Source organism: Pongo pygmaeus, chromosome 4 (assembly GCF_028885625.2).
Source record: "Pongo pygmaeus isolate AG05252 chromosome 4, NHGRI_mPonPyg2-v2.0_pri, whole genome shotgun sequence".
NCBI classification, from domain to species: Eukaryota; Metazoa; Chordata; class Mammalia; order Primates; family Hominidae; genus Pongo; species Pongo pygmaeus.
In genome coordinates, this window is record NC_072377.2 from 166851722 (window position 1) to 166878266 (window position 26545).

At 36.0% G+C, this 26545-nt stretch overlaps 1 long non-coding RNA gene across 1 annotated transcript in view; it reads right to left on the bottom strand.

The window, feature by feature from the left end:
* Positions 1–1718: 1718 nt before the first annotated feature.
* LOC129037389 (uncharacterized) overlaps positions 1719–26545 on the bottom strand; it is an 89850-nt gene continuing 65023 nt past the window's right edge. The window contains exons 2-3 of the long non-coding RNA XR_008502789.1: positions 14795–15042; positions 1719–2087 (exon numbers count right to left, since the gene is read on the bottom strand). This is a non-coding gene — a long non-coding RNA (uncharacterized LOC129037389). The remainder of the gene's footprint in view (positions 2088–14794; positions 15043–26545) is intronic.

Genomic DNA, 26545 nt, shown 5'->3' on the forward strand with positions numbered 1-26545 from the left:
TCAACAAAAAAGAAGGAACAAAAGGTTGATACAATCTACATGGATAAACTTCAAAAACATAATAAGTGAAAGAAGCCAGACACAAAGACCACATATTGTATAATTGTATTTACACTAAATGTCCTGAAATGTAGAGACAGCAGATTGTCATGTCTGATACTGGGGGTGGCAGTGGGAACTGGTTGGAATTGAGCATGAGGGATCTTTTTGGCACAATGGAAATGTGTTAAAATTGCACTGTGGTCATGGCTTCACAACTTTATTAATTTACTGAAAATTTTTGAGTTGTACATTTTAAGTAGGTGACTTTTATACTAAGTTTTAATGCATTAAAGCTACAAAAATAATGATAGTTAATGTGAAGAACTGTTTTGAGGCATCACTGATATCAAATTTATGTAAAAGAATCAGGCATACTTCCTGTCCTATAGTATATCTTGCAAAATTAAATTAACTATAAAGATAAGTCCTCCATTTTTAGATTGCAGCAAATAGTTAAAACTGAGTCTAAGGAGAGAAAAAAAATTACCAATGAGCCAAACACAACACATAATAAAATAGGGTAGGGATTTCTTATCTGTAAATCAGAAGTAGGGTTAAGGGTCAGTATGGATCCAAATATCTAAATAATCTAGTCCACATATATGAGGCAGGTGACTTATTTAAAACATTTGTAGAAAGATTCAACCCACCTCCTTACACACTGTGTGCATACTTCCACACTTGAACAAAGGTATTCCCTGTAGGGAATAAGATAATACAGCACCTGAGTATCCTGGAAAGTCACAGACCAGTGGTTCTCAAACTTTAGCATGCATTAGAGTTGCCCAGAAGGGCTTGTTGAAAGACAGATTGCTAAACCATACCTATAGACTTTTTGTTTCAATAGGCCTGGGGTGGGATACATTTGCAAATTTTATTTTATTTTATTTTTATTATTATTTTTAAGACAGAGTCTCGCTCTTTTGCCCAGGCCGGAGGGCAGTGGCACGATCTCGGTCACTCCAACCTCCACCTCCCGGGTTCAAGCGATTCTCCTGCCTCAGCCTCCTGAGTAGCTGGGACTACAGGCACATGCCACCTTGTAAGTCCCCAGCTAATGCTGATGCTATTGGGTCCACGAAACACACACTGAGAAATTTACACATAATATCAACATTACCCACAGTCCATGTTTATGGATTAATTGGTTTTATTTCAGAATTTAAATTAACAATCCATGGGCTTGAGAAAGAGGAAAAACAAGTTTTAAAAAATAAAGTATGGCCTTATTAGAGAAAGCATATACATTTTATTATTAATGACAAGGAATTTAAAGTTTTATTAAATCTATGAGATTTTTGTTTCATTCAGTATAAAACTGGTAATTATAATAAATTCCACCCACAAATGGAAAAGTGAATACAAACGCAATAAAGAAATACAATTCAATAAGCCAGTTAAAACAGAGATTTTTTACACAGAATAATACTCAAATATTTTTGAAAATTACTTTGTCCTTTAAAGAGGGAAACTCAATTTCAGACACTACAAGTGAGACTATATTTTCCTCTCTACATTATTGCACAGCTATTTGTAGGTCAGCCAGAAACATTTTCTCCCGCTGTTTGTAGCTGTATCTACTTTGCCTATTAGCTCTAGTGATTTGAGAGCAGGGAAATGTCCGTGAATATTATGATTATTATAAATGTTTATAATCTTGAATGATGAAGTATAATTTATGCTTAGAATAATCTCATTTTAGAGGATGGCAAATGCGTAAACAATAAACACTGCCTAGATGTTTATAATATTGATGGTGAAAAACCATATTGTTGAATATAAATTTGAATTTCTGGCATCACAATTATCTCCAGGTAAGGAGTACAATAAGTCTCTTCATAGTATTCTTGAGTATGTCTCTTTAACAAAGCTATTCAAATACTAAAAGGTAAACACTTAAAATTGCTTTTATTAATACTGGTGATTTTCTGTTCTCCAGTAGCCATAACTCTTCAGACTACCAGTGGGAGTTGATAAATTGACATACGGAAACTGAATCCACATACTGGGAGGCCAGTTGTCCTCATCAGTTTTCTTTATGGCCCCTGCAAAAATAGAAATAACAAAACATAACATACCAAAACTGTTTTCCAATTCAAACTGTTAAAGCAAGCTAAATATGGCCTGAGAAGGATTCCGTTCTTCTATATTTGAGTCCTTGTGGATGAACTGTAACCTAGTTTAATAGACAAAATTGAAAACCTAATTTAGGAATGGGTATCTGTAACAATAGCTGAGTTTTGGGCAATCCCAATGGCCATACTTCAACCATTCATAGACTGTTAGGTGTTCAAACTGTGTTCAAACTGTGTTCAAATAAGGCAAATGCCAACCTGTAACCAATCCACCTGTTTCTGTACGTCACTGCTGATTTCTGTACTTCATTTCCATTTGTCTATAAATCTTCTTCTACCACGTGGCTGTGCTGGAGTCTCTGTGAATCTGCTGTGATTCTGGGGGCTGCCCAATTCACAAACCGTTCATTCCTCAATTAAACACCTTTAAATTTAATTCAGCTGAAGTTTTTCTTTTATCAAACCTTAGGTAATACTTATTAAAGAATCAGGAACGTACTTTGATTCAAAAACTATTTTCTTGAAGAAGGCACTATATAAAGGTAAGATGGGGGTGAGGAAAATGGGGAGATGTTGGCCAAAGGGTACAATCTTTAAGCATAAGATGAACAAGTTCAGGGGATCTGACAAACAGCATAGGTAGTGATGTGGTAATTAATTTGATATGCATCATTACACAAAGTATATTAAATCATCACATTGCATACCTTAAATCTATATAATATTTTGTCAATTAAACATTTCAAAATTAATTCAAATAAAGTTTTGATATGTGGCCCAAAAAAGGGGACTTTATCTCCTTAACAAATTTTAGCTAGTGACCAGAAAGAAGTTAAATATTGATGTACAATATATCTCTGAACTCCATGCATCCTAAATATAACTTTCTATCAGAAAATAAGCTAATGTATTACAGTGATAACAATCATTATTAGAAGCTTATGATAATGTGTTGCTTTCTTAGTGTCAGGAATTACGCTACATATTTTATATATATATTATTTAATTCTTACATCCCTACTTCATGTGGATGACAGTCTCCATTTTATGGATGAGAAAACTGAGTCTTATAAAGGTTATAAAACTTGCCCGTTGTTATGTAGATTAAAAGTGCCAAACCAGTCTTAGAAACTTAGAATTGAAACTAGGTCATTTTTTATGAGTTTAAGTGGATTGAAGAGGTTATCTAGATTAATTCTTTTATTTTATAAATAAAATAAAAAGCCACAATGGATAAGCCCCCAGCTAAAGGTAGATTCAGGATTATAATACACTAATACACATTTCCCAAATTCTAACAACAAATAAAAATATGAATTGGTTCCTTTACATTAAACTTTATACTGTGTTGTCTTACCCCTTAACTATTACACTCTACAGACAGACAGAGAACCGGGTGTGGGGGGAAGAGAGAGAGAAAGAGAGAGAGAGAGACAGAGAAAGAGAGATAACCCAAGATGTAACTTTCAGGCTATGGGTACTACAATAAATTAATTCACTGAGTAGATACATGTTAATGAATTGCTTATGTGTCAGGAAATGTTCTAGACACTAGGAATACAAATATGATTATAATTTGGCCTCTCTTTCTCAGAATACCTCTCCCTTTAAGAAAACACAGGTAGCATAATAGGCCAAAGAAGGTTCTTTGGGACATGTATGAGCAGAACTATAGTGGGTTGAATGGTAGCCCTTCAAAATATATGTCCATGTTCTAACCTCGTAACCTGTGAATGTGACCTTATTTGGAAAAAGGATGTTTGCAGATGTAATTAAGGATTTTGAGATGAGATCGTCCTGAATTATCTGGCCCTAAATTAAATGCCAAACCCTTAAAAGTCATTGTAAGAAGGAAGAGAGAGATAACACAGACCGGAGACAACACACACAGAAGAGAAGGCCCTGAAGAGCAGAGTGAGGCAGCCATAGGAGATTCCTGATGCCACTAGAATATGGAAGAGACAAGCAAAGACCCTCCCCATGGAGCCTTCGGAGGGAGGCTTAACTGAGGGAGGCTTAACTTTTAACCAACACCTTAACTTTTGACCATTGGCCCCCGGAAAATTGAGAAAATAAATTTCTGTTGTTTTAAGCCAGGAAGTTGTGATAATTTGATACAACAGTCCTAAGAAACAAATATAGGAACATATATGGATTTTCCTAGCCCTAGAAGAAGAGGTGTTCTAAGCAACAGTTTTTGAAATAGATCTGTCATTAAGCTTCCTCTAATGTGGCAGTGACCTAAATAGCAACAGATATTTATGTTAAATATCTATATCAAGGAAGTTTCCTATAATAAGCAATTAAGAGTTAAAACTTTGGGTCTGGCATTGTGGCTCATGCCTGTAATCCCAGCACTTTGGGAGGCGGAGGTGGGTGGATCACCTGAGGTCAGGAGTTCAAGACCTGCCTTGCCAGCATGGTGAAATCCCGCCTCTACTAAAATACAAAAATTAGCCAGGTGTGGTGGCAGGCATCTGTAATCCCAGCTACTTGGGAGGCTGAGGTATGAGAATCGCTTGAACCTGGGTGGAGGAGGTTGCAGTGAGCCAAGATCCCACCACTGCACTCCAGCCTTGGCAACAGAGTAAGACTCCATCTCAAAATAAATAAATAAATAAATAAATAAATAAATAAATAACAACTTTGAATTTAAGAAATTTACTAATTATCTTATTTATTAAACAAGAGGCTCTGAGTCTTGAAGTACTAAAGTCTGTGACTAGAAAACATGGTATATTTCTAAAATTTTCCCACTGTACTACATAATAGTTTAATAATCTATTTAATGGTATTCAACAGGTCTTCCACATTTGGAACCAAATAATTAATTCTCATAAGTTTGAAAACATAAGCAAGTATTATTTATCATGAATTTGAACATTTAACAAGCATGCAGCAGAAATAAAAGCACTATTTTCTTTAAAAAACTGTGTCTCACTGGGGTAAAATATAATCTTTGGACCAAACTAGCACCGTCATCATCCTACTCATCTTCATAATTTAATCTTCATCCAAAAAGCCTGCATCTACTAAAATACTAGGTCATAAATGGTGTTGAATAAAAATACCAAAACACAAAAGTACTGTTTACTTGAAAGGAAAAAAGATGAAGGTTTAAAATGAACCCAAATGGATCATTTGTAAACATTTAAATACTAGGAATCAGAATCACTTATTTTCTGAATGAAAATTCAGGTTATGGAACTTGAAAAGTACATCCAGGGAAGTAACTTCACATCATAGATGAGGTCACTACATCACAGAGAAGTGAATTACCCACTTTGCACAGTCTATGGCAAAGGTGATATCTGAAATGTGATCTCAATTCTCTAGCCAATGCTATTTCCAAGATTCCTTATTCACATTTTTATATCTAAATAATGCATTACTATCAATGTTACCAAGACAAGTGAAGGGTTTTTTGTAGGTAGGTGTTGGATTAGGGAGAAGAAGAAGCTTGAGATAATCATTCTATTGTATGAACATCAATAAATTTCATATAATTATACTTCCCACACAAAGAGTAACCCAACTTAGATTTAATGATCACGAACTGTTATTTTGTTGGCTTAAAACATATGTTGTCTCAATAAGTAATATAGTCTAACAGGTGGCATTCAGATATTACTAAATTCCTACCTCTACCCATTGAAAGCTTTTAGAAGGGTTTCTACTCAAAAGCCCTACACCTCAAATGCCTGCCAGGCTATTATGAGATTATTTATTTAAACCACACAGGCTTTTCAAGTCATTCAGATGTTTATAATTCTTTTATACATTCTGACAAAAGTAAAAGTTGCAATTCTAACAATAACCTTAACATTTAACCAAAATAAACTACACTTGTTAGGATATAAATATTACACTCATCCATAGACACGATTAGGCTATTTTCCTCATGTAAGGTCAGTTTACTAGAGCAGGTGGTAGGAGGGACAGATTAAATTAAAAGAAATAAATTTCTCTTCCTTATTCCACTTATTTGTGGTATTGAACACAATCAAACTCATAGAAGCAAAGAATAGAATGATGGTTGCCCGAGACTTGGGGTGAAGGTTGATGGAAATGGAGAACTGCTCCTCAATGGGTAAAAAGCTTCTGTTTTGCAAAATGCATTCGTTCTAGAGACCTACTGTACAACATAGTACCTATAGATAACAACACAATATTGTACACTGTAATATATCTTAAAAGGATAGATCTCATGTGAAGTGTTCTTACAAAAACGAAGCATGGAAATATTTTGGAGGTGATGAATATATTTAGTATCTTGGTTGTGGTGATGCTATCACTGGTATATGCATATGAAGTAATTCATCAAGATGTGTATGTTAAATGTGTACAATTTTTTTTTTTTTTTGAGATAGAGTTTTGCTCTTGTCCCCAAGGCTGGAGTGCAATGGCGCGATCTTGGCTCACTGCAACCTCCGCTTCCCAGGTTCAAGGGATTATCCTGCCCCCACCTCCCAAGTAGCTGGGATTGCAGGCACATGCCACCACATCCAGCTAATTTTTGTATTTTTAGTACAGACGAGGTTTCGCCATGTTGGCTAGGCTGATCTCAAACTCCTGACCTCAAATGATACGCCTGCCTTGGCCTCCTAAAGTGCTAGGATTACAGGCCTGAGCCACCAGGCCCGGCCAAATGTGTACAATATTTGTATATCAATTATACTTTAATGCAGCTAAAACAGAACAAATGTTTTTTTTTTTTCTTTTGGGTAAAGGGATGGTTTCTGGTGATTATTTGAAACGGACTGTGCAAACAGTTAAGTCTCACGTAACTAATACCTACCTTATTTTCTTCTCCCGTTATCTTTGCCAGTGAGTCATTAGGCATGAGCTTGTGACATAACTTTGAACATGAGGTGAAGGTGAAGTTTCCTATTGGGCTATGGAAAAGATTTCTTATTCCCTTGAAGAGGCACAGAGGAAAAGGCAGGCTCTTTTCTCCCTGGATATGGTTGTGTAAGACTGTGTTTCCTAGAATTGCAGCAGCTATCTTGGGACCCTGATAAGAAACTAACCTCAGGAGAAAATTGACAATGCAGATGTAGAAAGGGGTGATGGAAAGAACCTGAAGACCTTAACATAGATGATCTGCTGAATTAACAAAATGCATGGCTCTGCTACTCCTGGGTTTATTGTTAGGTAAGATAACATATGCCCTTATTATTTAAGCCATTTTGACGTAGAAGTTTTTTGTCAAAGCCAAAAGCTTTCTAAAAGATGTCCAGAAGCAGATTATTCGGGCAATCAGGCAGAAAGGCAACCTGCCTAACAGATGAATGCTTTTAACTCCGTTTTCTTATGCCTAACCTATTCCAGGTGTCTCTCATTCTTTAGACTTCGAGTCTCCCTCATGATTTTACATTAAATTAGAGTTACTCATTGAAGATTATTTGCTTTTGTTTGATTAGGGCAGGGTGTGTTTACAGCTGAAAATACAGAGATAATAAGTATTAAATGTAAATGACTCATGCAAAAAAAAAAAATCGTAAAGAAGCAGGTTTTTCCACTCCAATCAGACAATAGAGAGGATGCCACCTAGCATTGCTATTTGCATAGCAATATTCAGGAGACAGTTTATTGTCTAAATAGTTCAGACTCTCACAATTCAAGCACTCTTTTTTTTTTGGCAAACTATTTTCTCCAATGAATACATACCTCAAACATTTTTAAATGTTTTATATATATAGGTGAATATTTATTTTGACATAAAGTAGAACTTATATTTGAAACTTACATTCATTTTTGCAATAAGCAAGTGACCTAGATTTCTTTTTTAACTTGCACAAATTCAGTGACTCAGTCTTGACTCACATTTACCTTTACCTGAAGGGTCTTGTTTCACTAGTTTGATTGTAAGTTGAGAAATTGGGACAAGAAATTTTTATGAAGTTTCATAACATGATTAAAAATTGTTTCAAGAACACTGGTTTTCATGTGAATTATGTAAAAGATAATGTTCCCTTTTACAGAGATGGGTGGCATGACTACCTCTTAGTATAGCCATAAATGTAGGTTTACCCATAAAATATTAAACATTCACATCCAGCATTCCAGAATCAAGATACTTTATTACCTCAAAATTTTAGGTAGTTAATATGGTAGATAGTGTTGAAGAACTGCTTGTTCACTTTCTTCAATATGGCCTAACTGAATTAATAAAGTGACATTTTATTTGGAAGATAAGCTGAATTCAGATATGATTATTCTTGTTTCTTTCATATTATAATTTTATGTATTCCAATGGGAAATCAAGCTTTGTTTGAATGAGTAAAAGTGAACTGAGGATTAAGCTGTCTGTCTGGATATATGTTCAAATGTTTGGCAATAATATAACGTGCTACGTAGACCTCTTGTATCCTTGTGATCTTTATAGGGGATCCATACGGTCAAGTCTATTTTTTTCTAATGATATTAAGACCTTTTGTTTGTTTCACTCAATTGACATTTGCACTGATGGGACAATAGCATTGTGGGTAAAACGTCTTGAACGTTAGAATAGATCAAGACACTCAAACCCAAAATTACAGTAGTCATTATGTTGTTTACCACCCAGCCATCACAGGAAAACAAAAACAAAAACAAAAAAAGTCGGTTTTACTTAACAGTATACACAATAAAGAAGTAAAACTATTGATCTTATTATATCTCAACCATTAAGTCTACAACTCCTTGGTATTCTGTGTGATGAAATGGAAAGTATTGATAAAACACTTTTGCTGAAAGCTGAATGATTATGTTATTTTAAGGAGAAGTTCTTAAACAATTGCATGAATTCTTATCTGGGGCATTGTTTCACAGAATACCATCTGTACTTCAAAAACCATTGGCACTATCAAATTTGGGTATTGGCCAGACACTTTCTCAAAATGAATGAAGTAATCTTATCACTTTGAAGAAAACAATGAATAGTATTTTTTGCCAGTAATAGGATTTGAGCTTTCAAGTAAAGATTTATATAACTCAGTGATTGAAACAACATTTTCTAAATGACTGGTGAATAATTTTTTTAAATGTGTATGGGTAAAATATCCATTCATGTCCCAGATGGACCATTGGATTTTATTGTAACACAGTAAGAAAATTTTATAAATAGAATTTCAGCTTCTATATTAACACTACCCTTTAAGAAACAATCATTTGTCAAATTTTTGTGTAATATCAGATAATATTCGTGATTATCTTAAAAGAATATTTAAATATTTCTCCGCTTTCAACTACATATTTATTTGAGACCAGCTTTTATTCATATATTCAAACCAAAACAATGTATTGCAGCAGAATGAACAAGAATGAGATATAAGAATCTAGCTGTCTTCTATTAAGCTGGACATTAAGGAAGTTGGCAAAAATATAAATCAGTATCACTCTTTTTTTGTACAAATAATTTTCATTAAAATATTATTTTTTGTATTTAATCAGTTTAATTATTTTATGTTTAAATAACATGCATGTTTACCTTTTAATTTGTGTGTGTTGGGGGGCGGTGACGGAGTCTCATTCTGTTACCCAGGCTGGATGGAGTGCAGTGTTGTGATATCTTGGCTCACTGCAACCTCCGCTGCCTGATTTCAAGCGATTCTCCTGCCTCAGTCTCCCAAGTAGCTGGGATTACAGGCATGAGCCACCACGCCTGGCTACCTTTTGTATTTTTAGTAGTGATGGGGTTTCACCATGTTGGCCAGGCTAATCTCAAACTCCTGACCTCAGGTGATCCGTCCACCTCGGCCTCCCAAAATTATCTTTCAAATTTTAAAACAGCAAATACTGATAGGCACAAAAAAATATACAAAAGTCTTTGGGGTCCTCAATAATTTATTATACTGCAAAAGGGTCATGAAACTAAAATATTTGAGAACTAGTGGTATAAGATACCAAACACCAGTTACTTTGATTATATGCTGCGTTAGAGACATGCCCAATACAAAAATAGACTATGGGGACTCCAGAAGGGGAAGGGTGGAAAGGCGGTAAGAGTTGAAAAATTACCCACTGGGTACAATATCTAGTATTTGAGTGATGGATATACTAGAAGCCCAATTCCCACAGTTAGACATGTAATCCCATGCAACAGACAAGCACATGTACCTAGCTGAATCTAAAATAAATTTCTAAAAAGACTAAAAAAAAAAAAAAGATGAAAAAGAAAAATGCTGAATACTATCTCCAAAATCTAAGAATGAGAAACTCTGTTTTCTTACTTAGAATTTGCTACATGTTCCTATAGGTTTTAAAGACATTGACCAGAAATTTTCTGGAGGTCTTTCATTCATATCTTTGGCAGCATGTTGAAAATAACTACAGCAGCTATTACTTATTTACCTAATGCACTGTCAGACACTCTGGTAAGTGCTTCACATGCATGACCTCACTAACTCTTACAACTTCATGAATTTAGAACTATTTATGCTTGTTAGGAATTTTTTATAAAAGAAACTCAGAATTATTTTATCAGTCGTCATGTTTCTTATATGAGAGAGAGAGAGAAAGGGAATATTTTTCTCTAAGAGACAGACACTGTCTTAAGCACTGGAAATGTCAAAGTGAACAAGACCATACAGGTTCCTGATCTCATAGACTTTACATTCCAGTGGTTTAGACAGGATAGAAATGTAATTAAATCATTAAGTACAACGAATAATATAAACCTATTTATAAATAGCAGCTATGATGCTCAAGGATGAACTCATTGGGAAATCAGCACAAGTTCTAAGATATGAAAGCCAGCAACTGGCAATATACATGAGCCAGAGAGAAAAGTAAGAGCAAAGGGCCTGTGGCTGGGATACATTTGTTAAAATTCTGGAAAAGAAATAAAGCACACATAGCTGAAGTGTTGTGGCTGAGATAGAGAATTGCAGGAAATGCTGGATAGATATGCAGGGGATATCCTGGAGGGTATTTTAGACCACAGTTGAAAGATTGGATTTAATGCTAAGTTTTAGTAGAAGCCCTTATAGTTAATCAAATGCTAGTGGCCAGGATGCTCTGCTGCTTTTTTAACATGAATTAAAAATTCATGTTTTTTTCAACTCTGCCAATAACTGTAACATCATAACTGTTTCAAAAGAGAGCCAGAGAGATAGAGTTGATTTTAAAATAGATAAGAATTGCTTTGTAGGAACAAAAATATTTGTACATCCCAGGTAGTTTTTAGAAGAAGGAAAATAAAACCTATTTCTCTAAATGGTAGAAGTTGGAAAACCCAACAATGAGCTTAGTGAGTCAACCAAGTGAAATCTCATTTCCAGGAACCAAAACAGTGTATCTTCTCTTCGATTATGTATTCACATATGAGTTTTATTCATTTCCTATTGATTGACTAATGCCTGGGGGGAAATGGTAATGTAGACAATTGCAAGTACAAATTTGGAATTTGTTGTAAACTTGCAATGGATATATAAAGAAAAACTACAACCAGAAAATTAGAAAGGGCCAATTGAATGAGAAATAGATAAAGCTGATGTTGGGCTTGGAAAATTAGACAACCGTATTTTTTTTAATTTAAATAAATAGTATCAGGATTCTCCCACTCCCCAAGATAGTCTGAAAACTATAAATTCCAATACCCTAAAAGAGAGATTGCATAAAAATGAAATGAGCTTTGTAAGGGAGTTTCAGAAGTTGGCATACAGATTTTTTCTACCAAGTAGCTTCAGCTGAACCCCCCAAAAAGGGAAAATTTTGTTTATAACAGATGAAGAAGATAGTTAAACCTCAGTAAATAGGTTTTGGAATTATAAGAGAGAAAACCCAGATTCAGAGTTGACGAATACATAAACACTCTATTATATACACTTTAAAGAGACAATGAATAAAAAATATTATTCTTCCATCACAGAGAGTAATTATCACTCTAAAATATATTTTCTAAATGTATTGACCCTTGAATTGAGAGAAAATGTATAAACACTCATATCTTTTAATATTATGCTTGTTTTAATCTATCTCTATACTAAAGTAATAACTGAAGGCATATTAAAAATAATTAGTTTTAAAATTTTAGAGATTCTTACTGTAGAAGAGAAATGGAAAAGAGTTAGAGTCACTTGAACAATTTGGCCATGAAGGCACAGGCTATAATAAGACCCATCGGCAAGCTTCAGCCTTCTGGTGTGTTTTTGTTAAAAACAAAATAGAATCACTATTTCTAACTCAGGAGAAATTGTATACACTGCGGTTCGTGGGCTTCTTTGGAATCAAAAGAAAAGCTGGCAACATTAGACCTACATTCTGCAAGAAAATAGTGGCTACTTCCCCTTCCAGATTGGGCATGAATGTCTCTGCTCTTCTTGTTTCTTTCCCAACACCCCTGATGGGCCTCAACACCCTTGTTGGGCCCCAAAACCCAGCAGCCAGGTCTGGCTTCATTTATTGATATAATCTTTCTGAACCTTGCAGGCATTTGGAGCCCCTGAGTCTGTAACATTAGGCAGATCTCAATGGAAACTAAACAGTTAGGATATCTTACCTAGTGCCTTCTTCATGTATCTGGATATTTGACTCTTTAACTTTCTTATACTTGAGGAAATAACTACACATTTATGAAACTATGTATGTATGTGTGTATGTGTGTATTTCTCTCTCTCTCTCAATACATACAGTGAGAGGGAGAGAGAAAGAAGCATATACTTACACATAATTATGTAGTTATCTCCTCAAATATTTAAATGTTGCCTTCTACACTCAGAACCTGGCTCAGACAGAGTAAAAAGCATAGCAAAAACAGCAACCACACATTCTTCGATGCAGAAAAATTACAAGCCCATAGATGATCTTGATTCTAAATGAAACTTCTCAATAACTTCTTATGGTACAGATGACACAATTTTTTTAAACAAAGGACAATTTCTCTATCTTGGAATCCCTCAGCCTTTAGGTACCTGTTTGCTTTTGTTGTTGCCAAAGGTTATTGGGACACAGCAGAAATGACAGATTGTCTGGAGACCATAAGGCTGCTAGCAGCCAAAGGCAGTCCAGGCAGCACCAGGGAGCAAACTTCCACAGACTGCCAGGCCCTGTGCTCTTTAATCAGGACTGCTAAATGATCCAGGTGGCATGGAGTTCGGGCCCCTTAGAATAATGCAGAAAAAAATAGTGAATATTCCCTTCCCAACTGTTCCTTTTGGCTCTTCTTCACTCAATACAAAATCCTTGGGGGCAAAGGAGACCTGCTTTTAAGGAGGGGCCAAATATCCTCTGTTAATCTATGAGAGTACAAAGAAATTACAAATCTAAGAAAAAGCAAAACAAAACAACAACAACAACACGAGAAGAACCTGTTTATCAGACACAGAAAAGGGCAGAAATAGCCACAAGTCTAAAGATTTCTAAAGGCACTTCAAATAGAATGTATGATTTTAACCTCTTATTGTACTTCAGATGATTGTCCCCTGCATGAACTAGGTCAGGTCCCTGGACTAAAACTAGGCTCCCTCTGAATGTCTGCCTTAGGGGTACACTTCAGTCACCCCAATGTCTTTTGCAAACTCTAGAATTCCCATTTGAGGCTGATTTCTAATTCTTAGTGCCTCCATTAAATTGAAGGTTTATCTTTCCTTATTCCCCTTATTCTCTTCACTGGCAACCAGGGCCTCATTTGCCTTGCTTGGTACCCACAGTCTCAGGTCCTATCTGCCCCTTCTCACACCCATCACTGGCTCTCAAGACTCTCACTGGTCAAGTGGTTCAGCAGAGAGACATGTGTCAAACATAAAATCAACATCGCGTTAGAGGCAAAATTAATATGGTGTTGAGTCACTTACAAACCTAGCTTTGATTCACTCCAAGGACTGTACTCTTAATGGCAATAAAAATTTTACTAAATCCACAAGAAAGGGGGTGAATGGAAGGGACAGAATGCACTGGTGAGTTCAGAGGTGAATGCACCCTCATGAGCTTGAAAATCAAGAAAAAATGCTCCTCCGTGTACCCCAAATGGACAGGTAAAGTTTGAATATAAAGTCCGGAAGTAGTGAGTATCCTGGGATGGAGAACAAAAAGACAAAGGTGGCAGTTTAGAATCTACTGGGGCACATTGTGAGAACAATGAGGAAATGGTCTGTTTAAGCCATTTTGTTTCCAACAGGAGAGCAGCTGTAGAAGCTAAGACCATGTTCTAAAATCACATGTCTTAATGTATGCATTATTCCCATTCACGAAAACATCTACTAAAGTGCAGTGCTTAGGAGTATGAATTCTACTTTAAAGAGACAAATTTGAAATGTCCACTGATATTAACTCTCGATGTGAACAAGGTTAAATCCTATATCCTGTCTATGCCTTATTTTCCTACTATTTAGAGTAGGAATATTATTTAGTTTCTAGACAGATTGGGTAAATTGAATGAGGTAATGCATGGAAAAATTAAATAAAATATCTTGCACATAGAATTATTCAATAATTATATCATTAATTATTCAATAATTTGATATTTTTGAATCATCTATTTGGTTATATTTGCTGTGCTTGACACAAGTACTAGAAGGATGAGTAACACTGAGTTCCTGGACTCATCTCATCATCTGTGAAGAAAGAGAGAAGTTAACCAATAGTTTTAATACCACATCATATGTAATGTGTTGAAGGTAAATACAAAAGGTCTCACCCTGATGCAGTGGAGTAACACCTGAGGCCAAAGGGTTGTCGGTGCTAAGGAGCAATACCTGATTCAGGACTAGGAGGTCAGATCAGTTTTCCACAACAGGGAAGTAAGAGCTGACAAAACAGAAAGGATCTTCCAAGCAGAAGGAATCGTAGGTACAAAGGTCTCCCAAATATTTCAAATTGACTTAGCCAAATGGTGCACTTGGAGCACACCCGGCCAGGACAGGGGATAGGGCTGGAGAGTTTCCCAAGTACCTGACATTTGTCCAATACTGATTCAAGTAGTGTCGGTGGAGGTTGTTACTTTCTGCATGAAAATCACAAGAAAAAAAGAAGGAAGGCTAGTGACTTCATAGAGTCTGTTATGATGATTAAAAGCATTGGCTTTGGAGACACGGAGGCTTTGTATTTTTAAACATGGTTGTTACCTTCATAGCTCCAGGTAAGTTAACTGGTGCAAATCTCATCTTCCTTATCAAAAAAATGGGGACATTTTCCCCATGGAATTATAATGGTGATTAAATAAGGTAATGTTAACAAAACAATTAGCTCAGTGCCTGGCCTATAACCCAGATTCTATATTTGTTAGCCCCACTTACCACTGATTATTTTATTAATGGAAAAGGCTTTGTTAGAGAAGTCACAATGAAAGGGGTGGCCCTTTATAACATGTGGCCCTACTCCTGTAAACATAGCTGGTTTTACCAAGGACACAAAATTCTTTCAAGTAATTTGAAAGTTGAGTCACTTAAACCTTATACTTGAACTAAGATGTCACAATGTTAATATGAGATAGCATTTATTAGTTTCTCACTATGTGTCAGGTATATAGTTACTATGTTATCCAAATATCAACCATACTTTACAAATTTAAAAAGAGGACTAAAGTAAATTAGTCAAGTCATCATAAATAATCAATAATTTATGAATTCAGTGTTTGATTTAAAAGGAAAGTTTGAATTGGATTATGTAAGCTGAAAGCTCTTGCATAAAAAATAGGAAGAAAATGTAAATTTTAGTGTTGATTGATTGGTGGCAATCTTGGACAAGCTCTTTCACCCTCTCCAGCCCTTGTCTTCCACGTCTGTAAAGTGAATAGATATGTTTGAGGCATGCTAAAAATTTTATTTTTCTGTAATTTTATGTTAGCTTTCTGTCAGATTTATCAGTCAAGCTGGCCTTTTCTATATCTTCTTGGGAAATTTCTGAAACAATTTAATTCAAAAAGCTACTAGAAGTTAATGCATTAACCCATCATAGAATGAAAAATTCCTAACATTCTTATTCACACTTCCTCACTTCTTTTCCCAGGCAGGCATTGCAAATCAATCACCACACTCATTCTTGCCAAGACTGGATGAGGCCTGATTATCTCAGTGAAATCAGAAATGACAGATGAAGTAAAACTTATTTGTCAAGACATCTGCATAGTGATGAAATGCTAGCAAGAAAAAAAAAAAACCTCTAGATTTCACAAGAACCGTTTTGAATACAAAGTTTGCTATGCTGGGGCCAAAATACGCTCCTTATTTTTTTTACAACTCCTTGAATTCTGCTGGCCATCAACGAAATCAAGCACCATGTACTTCTTACAGCCTTTCCTGTTATCTAACCTAACACTAATGCCTCTCATTTTGTTTAGTAACCAGAGGACGGGCTTCCTGGGCCTTGAATATATTCAATTTGGAGCATGATTATATAATGTCTTATAGAGTTAAATGAGTTTTTCTTACATTTATTCATTCATTATTCAACAAATATTAGCTAATTTGTTTTTATAGATGAGGCAGTGATCTAGGCACAATAATAAAATAATGAAGATGATAGACACAGATTCTGCAGCTGAAGTTCCTTTTTTACAGTAGATAGGCAAAAACTGTAAAAGGTAATTAAAGAGTTATAGGAACACAAAGTAGGAGTGTCTGAGGCATGAAGGAAGTCTTCCTGGAAAACATGAAGTTGAGTTCTAGAGGATGTGTAGTAATTAGAGAAATACAGATAAAAGCAATGGGATTCCATGATAAGGGGACATGAGGAAGAAATGTCTAGAGCCAAATGAAAGGATGATAAATTAGTGAAGGAGGGAGAATTCAGAAGTCTCAGGTACAAAGTGAAAAATGGTAAGAGACAAAGTTGAAGAACAATAAAGGGATCTATTAATAAATGTTCTTGGAAAGAGACAAATTCAACTATGGATAACTTTTTAGAAATAAACATAATTTAAACTGGCTGATATGGTTGGGCTGTGGGCTGGGCCCAGGCCCCGCTTGCTGTGTGCAGTCTAGTGACTCAGTGTTCTGCATCACAGCTGCTCTAGCAGTGGCTAAAAGGGGCCAAGGTACAGCTCAGGCCATGGCTCCAGAGGGTGTAAGCCCCAATCCTTGGCAGCTTCTACATGTTGAGCCTGCAGGTGCACAGAGGTCAAGAATTCAAGTTTGGGAACCTCCACCTGGATTTCAGAGGAGGTACTGAAACGCCTGGATGTCCAGGTACAAGTTTGCTGCAGGGACGGGGTCCTCATGGCAAGCCTCTGCTAGGGCAGTGTGGAAGGGAAATGTCGAGTTGGAGTCCCCACACAGATTCCCTACTGGGGCACCCCCTAGTGGAGCTGTGAGAGAGGGCCACCATCCTCCAGACCCTAGAATGGTTGATCCACTGACAGCTCGCACCATGCACCTGGAAAAGCCGCAGACACTCAATAACAGCCTGTGAAAGGAGCCAGAAGGGAGGCTGTATCCTGCAAAGCCATGTGGGCGGAGCTGCCCAAGACTATGGGAACCCACCTCTTGCATCAGCGTGAACTGGATGTGAGATATGGAGTCAAATGAGATCATTTTGGAGCTTTAAGATTTGATTGCCCTGCTGGATTTCAGACTTGCATGGGGCCTGTACCCCTTTGTTTTGGCCAATTTCTCACATTTGGAATGGGTATATTTACCCAATACCAGTACACCAATTGTATCTAGGAAATAACTAACTTCCTTCTGATTTTACAGGCTCATAAGTGGAAGGGACTTGCCTTGTCTCAGATGAGCCTTTGGACTGTGGACTCTTGAGTTAATGTTGAAATGAGTTAAGACTTTGGGGGACTGTTGGGAAGGCATAATTGGTTTTTAAATGTGAGAACATGAGATTTGAGAAGGTCCAGGGGTGGACTGATATGGTTTGGCAGTGTCTCCATCCATATCGCATCTTGAATTGTAGCTCCCATAATTCTTATGTGTTGTGAGAGGGACCCAGTGGGAGGTAATTGAGTCATGGGGTGGGTCTCTCCCATGCTGTTCTCGCGATTGTGAATAAGTCTCATGTGATCTGATGGTTTTATAAAGGGGAGTTCCCCTGCACATGTCCTCTTGCCTGCCACCATGTAAGACTTGTCTTGCTTCCCCTTCAACCTCCGCCACGATTATGAGGCCTCCCCAGCCATTTGGAACTGTGAATCAATTAAACTTCCTTTCTTTATAAATTACCCAGTCTTGGGTATGTCTTTATTAGCAGCATGGGAACAGACTAATACACTGGCTAAACCACATAATTGAAATAGAAGCTGTGTAGTCCGATCACAAGAAATGTAGAAACAAAGAGGTTCCCAGAGATCTCAGTAGCAGAGATTCATGACATCTTCTTTAGGGTACAGTCATTGCATTGCATTGACTCAGTTCTGACCAACTTTGGTCCTTTTTGGCACTCTACTATGTATTCAATTCTTGGAAAAGATCGATTGATCTCATTTGGTTCATGTCCTCATTCTCTAGAGCAACACTGTTGTTGACAGTCCTAACAGAACACTATGAAATGGGAGAGGTAATTTCTTCTGAAACAAATATGCATAGGTGCACTATGTAGGCAAAAGGAGCTACAAAGGACAAAGAGCAACAGACTCAAGACATGCATACCACATCATCATGAGAAATCTGGATGCTAAACTGAAGAAAATAGAGTGACACTGGGCAATTCATACAGGAGAATGACATGAGCAGGTCTGTACTAAAGATAGACACAATGAGGTATGGATTACAGGTAGATCATCCTGAAGGCCTAAAGTTGTAAAAGTGAGAGATTATGTATGGAGATCCGAATAAGATAGTAGTAGGAGGAACAGAGAGAAGAAAACTTGTTCAAGAGATATTAACCTGTAGAAGGAAAAAGGCAAGGAGAAGCCATATGTATTAGAGCAGCTAGCATATTTTCAGGAACAAAGCAATAACTCAGCAAATATCTATTGATATGACATAAACACAGAACCCTATGTCTTAGAAGGTGCTTAGTAAATTTTGGCATTTACAGACATTCTATGCATTACAACACCTGAATTTTTTCAAGTTGCTCTTCATTTTTTTTACATAATTCATAATAATTTCTTTAATCCCTCAATCTTCATAGTTGTATTGCCTAATTATAAGTAAGGATGCTTGCATTTTTAGGGAAAATGCAGTTGTTTCATTTGAAGAAGAATCTTTATGTGAGAATTAAATTGAACATTTAGAATAAATAGTTTCAAACAGGCACCTGTTGCTTAAAATGCAAGAAGATAGAAAACCTTAGTAGGTGGACATGTAAGAGTAACTCTAATAAATCTTCCAAAATTTTACATTTGTTAATGATGATAGCCTTTACAAAGCTCAGATTTCAGCTTTTTTCTCCTCTGCAACTGTGACAAATACAGTATTTTTCACCCATTTTGAGAAAATAAAACAATTTTCTTGGCACGTGGAATTTCACAGTGATTAATTGGAGATATGGATGTTAATAAGATTTGATATAATCTAATTTACGTGAATTAAATCATTTTAGTTGATAAGCTTGTGTAATGACAGCCCACATTTTAGATAATTCCTTGTTTCTGGAACAAAGTAAGATGAGCAAGGAAAAAAAATTGTCACCAAAATGTGTAAAACAAAACCAAAAGAAAAACATTGTAGAAAAAAAGGATGCTTTAGCATACCAACCTGAGTAAGGTTTTAGGAGTTACAGATGCAAATCTACAGTCATCGCCCTACGTGCCACTGTCACAAAAGAAGAAAATGAGAAAGTAGAGTCAGGGCTCAGGAGAGTTAGAATTGAAATAGAAATTAAATGTAATCATGCAGTGTATTACCACCTATGCACCTGCACAGCTCAAAACCCCATTTCAGCATAAACACAGCAACGGGCTGTTCCATCTGTAACAAGCTGACCTCAAAAGAGAAAATAAAATGATCTATTTTCACAATTGAAACATACTCTTGAGTAAAGAAATGTGATTTTAAGGGCATAGTTGGCACAGTGTTGCAATTCAAACGAACTGTTCGTTTGAAAGAATATCATTGATCAATCGTCTCCTTTTTTTTTTCTTCCTCTCCTATCCCCTTGTCTTTTTGAACTCTGGAAATATAAGATCCAAAATTTGAATTTGGAGGAATAAAACATTAAAAAAGAAATGATTCACAATTGATTGAAAACAAGTTTTCCAGTGATGATTTTAAGAACAGTGTATGTAATCATGCCCTATGCTCCAAAGTACAATTGCAATTATTTAGGAAAAAAAAAAATCACCATTCTCCAATTACAACACCTAAATAGATTTTAATATGAACTCACATGCCTTGTGTATACATGGAGTTAATAGCTGGTGAGCATCAAGCACTAGAGAATGACGATTTCTTCCACCCTCCCAGGGAAGTTTGAGGGTCCTGAATCTTATATATTACATTATATAACCTATATGTTACATATAATTTACACACATATGTATATATATGGGTATATATATATATAGTCACATACATTCTAGATATATACAATAAAAAAGAAATTGTAGTGCAAAGGAATATTATTCAGACTTAAAAGATAAGAGGAGGCTTCCATTTGTGACAGTATAGATGAACCTGGAAGACATTATGCAAAGTGAAATAAACCAAACACAGAAAGAAAAATACTGCATGACTTCATTTATATATGGAATCTAAAAAATGATAAATACATAGAAGTGGAGAGAGTAGAAAAGTAGTTATCAGTGTGAGGAGGAGAAAATGGGAAGGTGTAGGTCAAGAGGTACAAATTGTAATTATGTAAGATGAACCTATCTGAAGATGCAATGTGCAACAAGAGAACTAAATTTCATACTATAATATACTATATTCAAAAATACATGAGTCAATAATAAAAAATCAATTTGTGTATATATAATATAGTAAATAATTTTGTATACCTTATACAACTACTTCAGAAATATTCTAGTTAAAAAAATCAAAATATGCTATGCTTAATAAAAGTGAAAAAAATATTCTCATATATAACTATGATGGTTAATACTGAGTGTCAAGTTGATTGAGTGGAGGGATACTAAGTATTAATCCTGGGCGTGTCTGTGTGGGTGTTGCCAAAAGAGATTAACATTTGAGTCAGTGGGCTGGGGAAGGCACATCCACCCTTAATTTGCTGGGCACAATCTAATCAACTTCCAGGAAATATAAAGCAGGCAGAAAAACCTGAAAAAGGAGAAAGACAGGCCTAGCCTCCCAGCCTACGTCTTTCTCCCGTGCAGGATGCTTCCTGCCGTCGAACATTGGACTCCAGGTTCTTCAGTTTTGGGACTCAGACTGGCTCTCCTTGTTCCTCAGCTTGCAGACAGCCTATTGTGGGACCTCATGAATTAATACTTAATAAACTCCCATATATTTATATGAGATATATGTGATGCTGTTCCTACATTTATATAAATGTTGGATTCATTGTTAAAAGACCAGATGGGTGTACAGGCTCCTGGACTACTATATATATAATATATATTATAAAATATATTATATATATTATATATTATATATATTATATTATATATTATATATAGTAATATATATAATTTTTATATATTCATATATATTATGTATATTAGGATATATATAATCCTACTAGTTCTGTCCCTTTAAGAGAACCCTGACTAATACAGTAACCATTTTCTACTAGTATTCCACTAGTATTTAGGCAGGTAAATACAGTAACCATTTTTTGCTAGTATTACACTAGTATTTAGGCAGGTAGATTAGGATATGTACTAATTAGTAGCAACATTTAAACAAGTGCAATATTGCATTACTGAGATAAAGTACCATCATTGAAGGCATTGCTCTTTCTTTTTTTTATTAAAAAAAGAAAAAAGAAATATGATTACTAGTATTCATGGGCTTTTTCAGCAAGTTTGTTATATTTCTCACATTCTTGATATGTCTGTGATATAAAATATTTCCATTCAAACTGTAGCATATATAGGTCACTCATTCATTCATTTGAACATGATTTTAAAGAGAAAGTATTCATTTAAATACTTCTTTGTCAGAAATATATCATCCTCATTGTCTTGAGAAACTGTCCTTTTACAGGTCGCCTAAAAATATGAAATTCTGTTTTACATGTGTAACTGAGTAATCAGGAAAGGCTTGGAAGTCAGTTCACTGGAAAGGTAAGTGAACACAAACCTTCATTTGTCTTGAGAGTATCTCCCTAGTGGACTGTAACTTGGGTTCTAATAGAGCATGGTCACCGATGGCCAATACATTCAGGTTTTGACGTCTACGACTGGAGTGTGATTGCTAGTAATTATTCAGACTGCTACTCAGTGCAAATATTTTAGTTTATTTTTCTCCAACACCAGCATGCCTACTGGTTGGTTTGACCTCATTCACTCCAATCCTTGGAAGTATTTCCCACATTGGTGGGTTCAAGTACATTTCTGCAAGCTACCTAAATTCTTAAAGCCTGCCAACAGCCTGCAGTTAAAGCATTACCACACACTAAAATGGTAAAAATAAATAATCATACTTATATGTGGGATTTAAAGCTTCTGCAGGTGCTATATAATGCATCTCCTGTTTTAATGGCTTCGGAAATAAGGCATGGAATTGTCTGACTTTAAGACAGAAAAATCCAGTGAGGTGCTGCTGCCATCATCATACTGACTGACAGCCTGCTGTATTGACCACTCAGCAAAATGGGCTGAACTGACAGCAATGTGCTGGCCACAGAAAATGCTGTTCCTACATTTATATAAATGCCGGATTCATTGTTAAAAGACCAGATTGGTGTACAGGCTCCTGGACTACCCAGATATGTATTGTTTAAGGAATGACCACATGTGTTGACTAACTATGGGAACAGATGCAAATATTTAGCAACAAGCTGATCGTATTGTCACACATGTACCTGCCCAGAGAGGGTTCCACATCTAGAGGAAAAATCCTTTCTGCCAGCAAAACCTATGCATTCAGTTACATTTCCCTGGGATTGTGAAAGTCTGGAGATTCTTATTCTGTGATTGTGAAAGTCTGGAGACTCTTATGCATCCTAATAGTCCTTTCCTTCTTTTTTTTTTTTTTTTTTGAGATGGAGTTTCACTCTTGTTGCCCAGGCTGGAGTGCGATGGCACGATCTCAGCTCATCCCAACGTCCGCCTCCCAGGTTCAAGCGATTCTCCTGCCTCAGCCTCCTGAGTAGTTGGAATTACAGGCATGCACCGCCACGCCCAGCTAATTTTGTATTTTTATTAGAGATGTGGTTTCTCCATGTTGATGAGGCTGATCTCAAACTCCTGACCTCAGGTGATCTGTCTGCCTCTGCCTCCCAAAGTGCTGGGATTATAGGCATGAGCCACCATGCCCGGCCTAGTCCTCTGCTTCTACGTGTCTAATTTAAACCGTCACTGCCTGTGTTTGTGGTGTTTGTCCCGGCAGCATACTTGACAAGTTTCTTTTATGGGAAAGAGAAAGAAGAATATATTCAGAGAGAGTCATATAGAGGGCTTCAAAGTACCGGTAATTTCCCATTACTGTGCTGTGTAGTGAGCACACAGGAATTCATTTCACTTTTATCCTTTGAACTGAACAATAGCATAATATGTAATTTTTGGTATAAGTAATTTCCATAATATTTCATATTATTTAATATATGACAAGTCCACTCCTGCTGTTCCCAAACAGTGCACTGAAACACACTGGAGTGTCACAGAAAATTTACTTGAGTGCTGTGGGATATTTTACAATTTTTAGGTAGACACAGATATACAATTTTGCACAACTGTGAGTGTGCAAACTCTCAGCCTGATGAAGAATATAGTTTCAATATTAGATTGCTACATCCCTTCAATGATGTCATTTCTTTGGAAAGCTTGGATTTCAGTAGTTGTTGTGATAAAAGTTGGTAGTATGTAAAATCTATGTGTAACAGAAAATGAGAGTAGGAATGTCCAATCCGATTACAAAATTCGAGAACTTGTTCAGTGCCCAACTTCACCTGGTGTTAGTACATAAATATTTAATGTATTTGAGAGACTCTACATAATAAATGAAATACACGTATATATCTTATTCATGTATATGAATATACAAATATATGATATATCTTGTTTTTTTTTTGCACTTTGCTTTATTGTGCTCTGCAGATACTGTGTTTTATACAAATTGGAGGTTTGTGACAACCTTATATCAAGCAAGGCTTTCGGGGCCATTTATCCAACAACATGAACTCACATCATATCTCTGTGTCACGTTAGGGTAATTCGGAGAATATTTTAGACGTTTTCATTATTATTATATCTGTTGTAATGATCTATGATCTTTGATGTTACTATTTTAATTGTTTTGAAACACCACTAACCACACCCACATAAAACAACAAACTTCATTGATAAATGTTGTGTGTGTTCTGATTGCTCCACTGATTGGTCTCTCTCTTTTTCTCCTTGGGCCTCCCTATTCCCTGAGACACAAATATACTGAAATTAAGCCAATTTATAATTCTATAATGGCCTCTAAGTGTTCAAGTGAAAGACAGTTAAACATTTTTCACTTTATACAAGAACTAGTAATGATTACACTTAGTGAAGAAGACATATCGAAAGCTAAGATAGACCAAAAGCTGGGCCTCATGCACAAAACAGGTTGTGACTGAAAAAAAAAAATCTTGAAGAAATGAAAGGTGCTACTCCAGTGAAAGTATAAATAATAATAAAGTGAAACATCTTTGCTGCTGATATGGAGAAACTTTGAATGGTCTGGATAGACCAAACCAACCACTATATTCCCTTAAGCCAAAGCCTAATCCAGAGCAAGACCCTAACTCTCTTGAATTCTATGAAGGCTGAGAGAAGGGAGGAAGTTGTGGAATAAAAATGTAATGCTAGCAGAGGTTTGTTCATGAGGTTTAAGGAAAGAAGGCATCTCCATAACATAAAAGTGCAAGGTGAAGCAACAAGTGTTGATGGAAAAGCTGCAACAAGTTATCTAAAGATCTAGGTAAATTAATTGATGAAGGTGGTTACAATACACAATAGAGTTTCAACAGACACAAGAGCCTTCTGTTGGAAGAAGATGCAATGAGGACTTTGGAAGCTAGAGAGACTTTAATTCCTGGCCTCAACACTTCAAAGGACAGAGTGACTCAATCTTATTAGGGGCTAGTGTACCTGGTAACTTTAAGTTAAAACCAATGCTTATTTACCATTCTGAAAGTCATACAGCCCTTAAGAATTTTGCTGAATTTACTCTGCCTGTGTTGTATAAAAGCAGTGACAAAGCTTGAGTGAAAGCACATCTGTTTACAGCACAGTATGCTGAGTACGTTCAGTCCACTGTTGACACCTACTGCTCAGCAAAGCAAAAGAGCCCTTTTAAAATTACTGTTCATTGACAATGCACCTGATCACCCAAGAACTCTGATGGAGATGGACAAGGAGATTAATGTTTACATGCCTGCTAATACGCCATCCATTCTACAGCCCATGGACCAAGCAGTGATCTTGACTTTCAAGTTTTATTATTCAAGAAATACATTTCACAAGGCTACTGCTGCTATAGATAGCATGTTGTCTCATGGATCTGGGAAAAGTAAAATGAAAACCTTCTGGAAAGGATTCACCATTCTAGAGGCCATTAAGAACATTTGTGATTCATAGGAGGAGGTCAAAATAGCAATATTAACAGGAGGTTGTAAGAAGTTTATTTCAATCCTAATGTATGACTCAGAGGGGTCCAAGACTTCAGTGGAGAAAGTCATTACATATGTGGTGAAAACAGCAAGAAAACTAGAAGTAGAAGTGGACCCTGAAGATATAATTGAATTGCTGCAATCTCATGATAACACTTGAATGAATGAGGAGTTGCTTCTTACGGATTAAAATAGAAAGTGGTTTCTTGAGGTGGTATCTACCTTGTGGTATCTACTCCTGCCAAAGATGCTGTTGTTGAAATAACAACAACAACAAAAAATTAGAATTACATAAACTTAGTTGATTAAGCAGCAGCAGGGGTTTGAGAGAATTGACTCCTATTTTAAAGATGTTCAATTGTGGGTAAAATGCTATCAAACAGTATCACCTGCTAATGGTATTTTTTGTGGGTGTGAAAATGTCAATTAATGTAGCAAATTTTACTGCTGTCTTATTTAAAGAATTTGCTACAGCTAATCCAGCCTTCAGTAACCACCACCCTGATCAGTCAGTTTCCAACAACATCGAGGCAATACCTTCCACCAACAAAAATATTACGACTCATTGAAAGCTCAGATGATTGTTAACATTGTTTAGCAATAAAGTATTTTTAATTAAGGTATGTACATTGTTGTTTTAGACATAATGCTATAACACACTTAATAGACTACAGTATAGCATAAACATAATTTTATATGCACTGGGATACAAAAAAATTATTACTCACTTTATTGCAATATTCACTTCATTGCAGTGGTCTGGAAGCATACCCCAATATCTCAAAGGTATGCCTTTATTTTACTTATACATATGTGTATACGCACACACACACAAACACACAAACACACACATT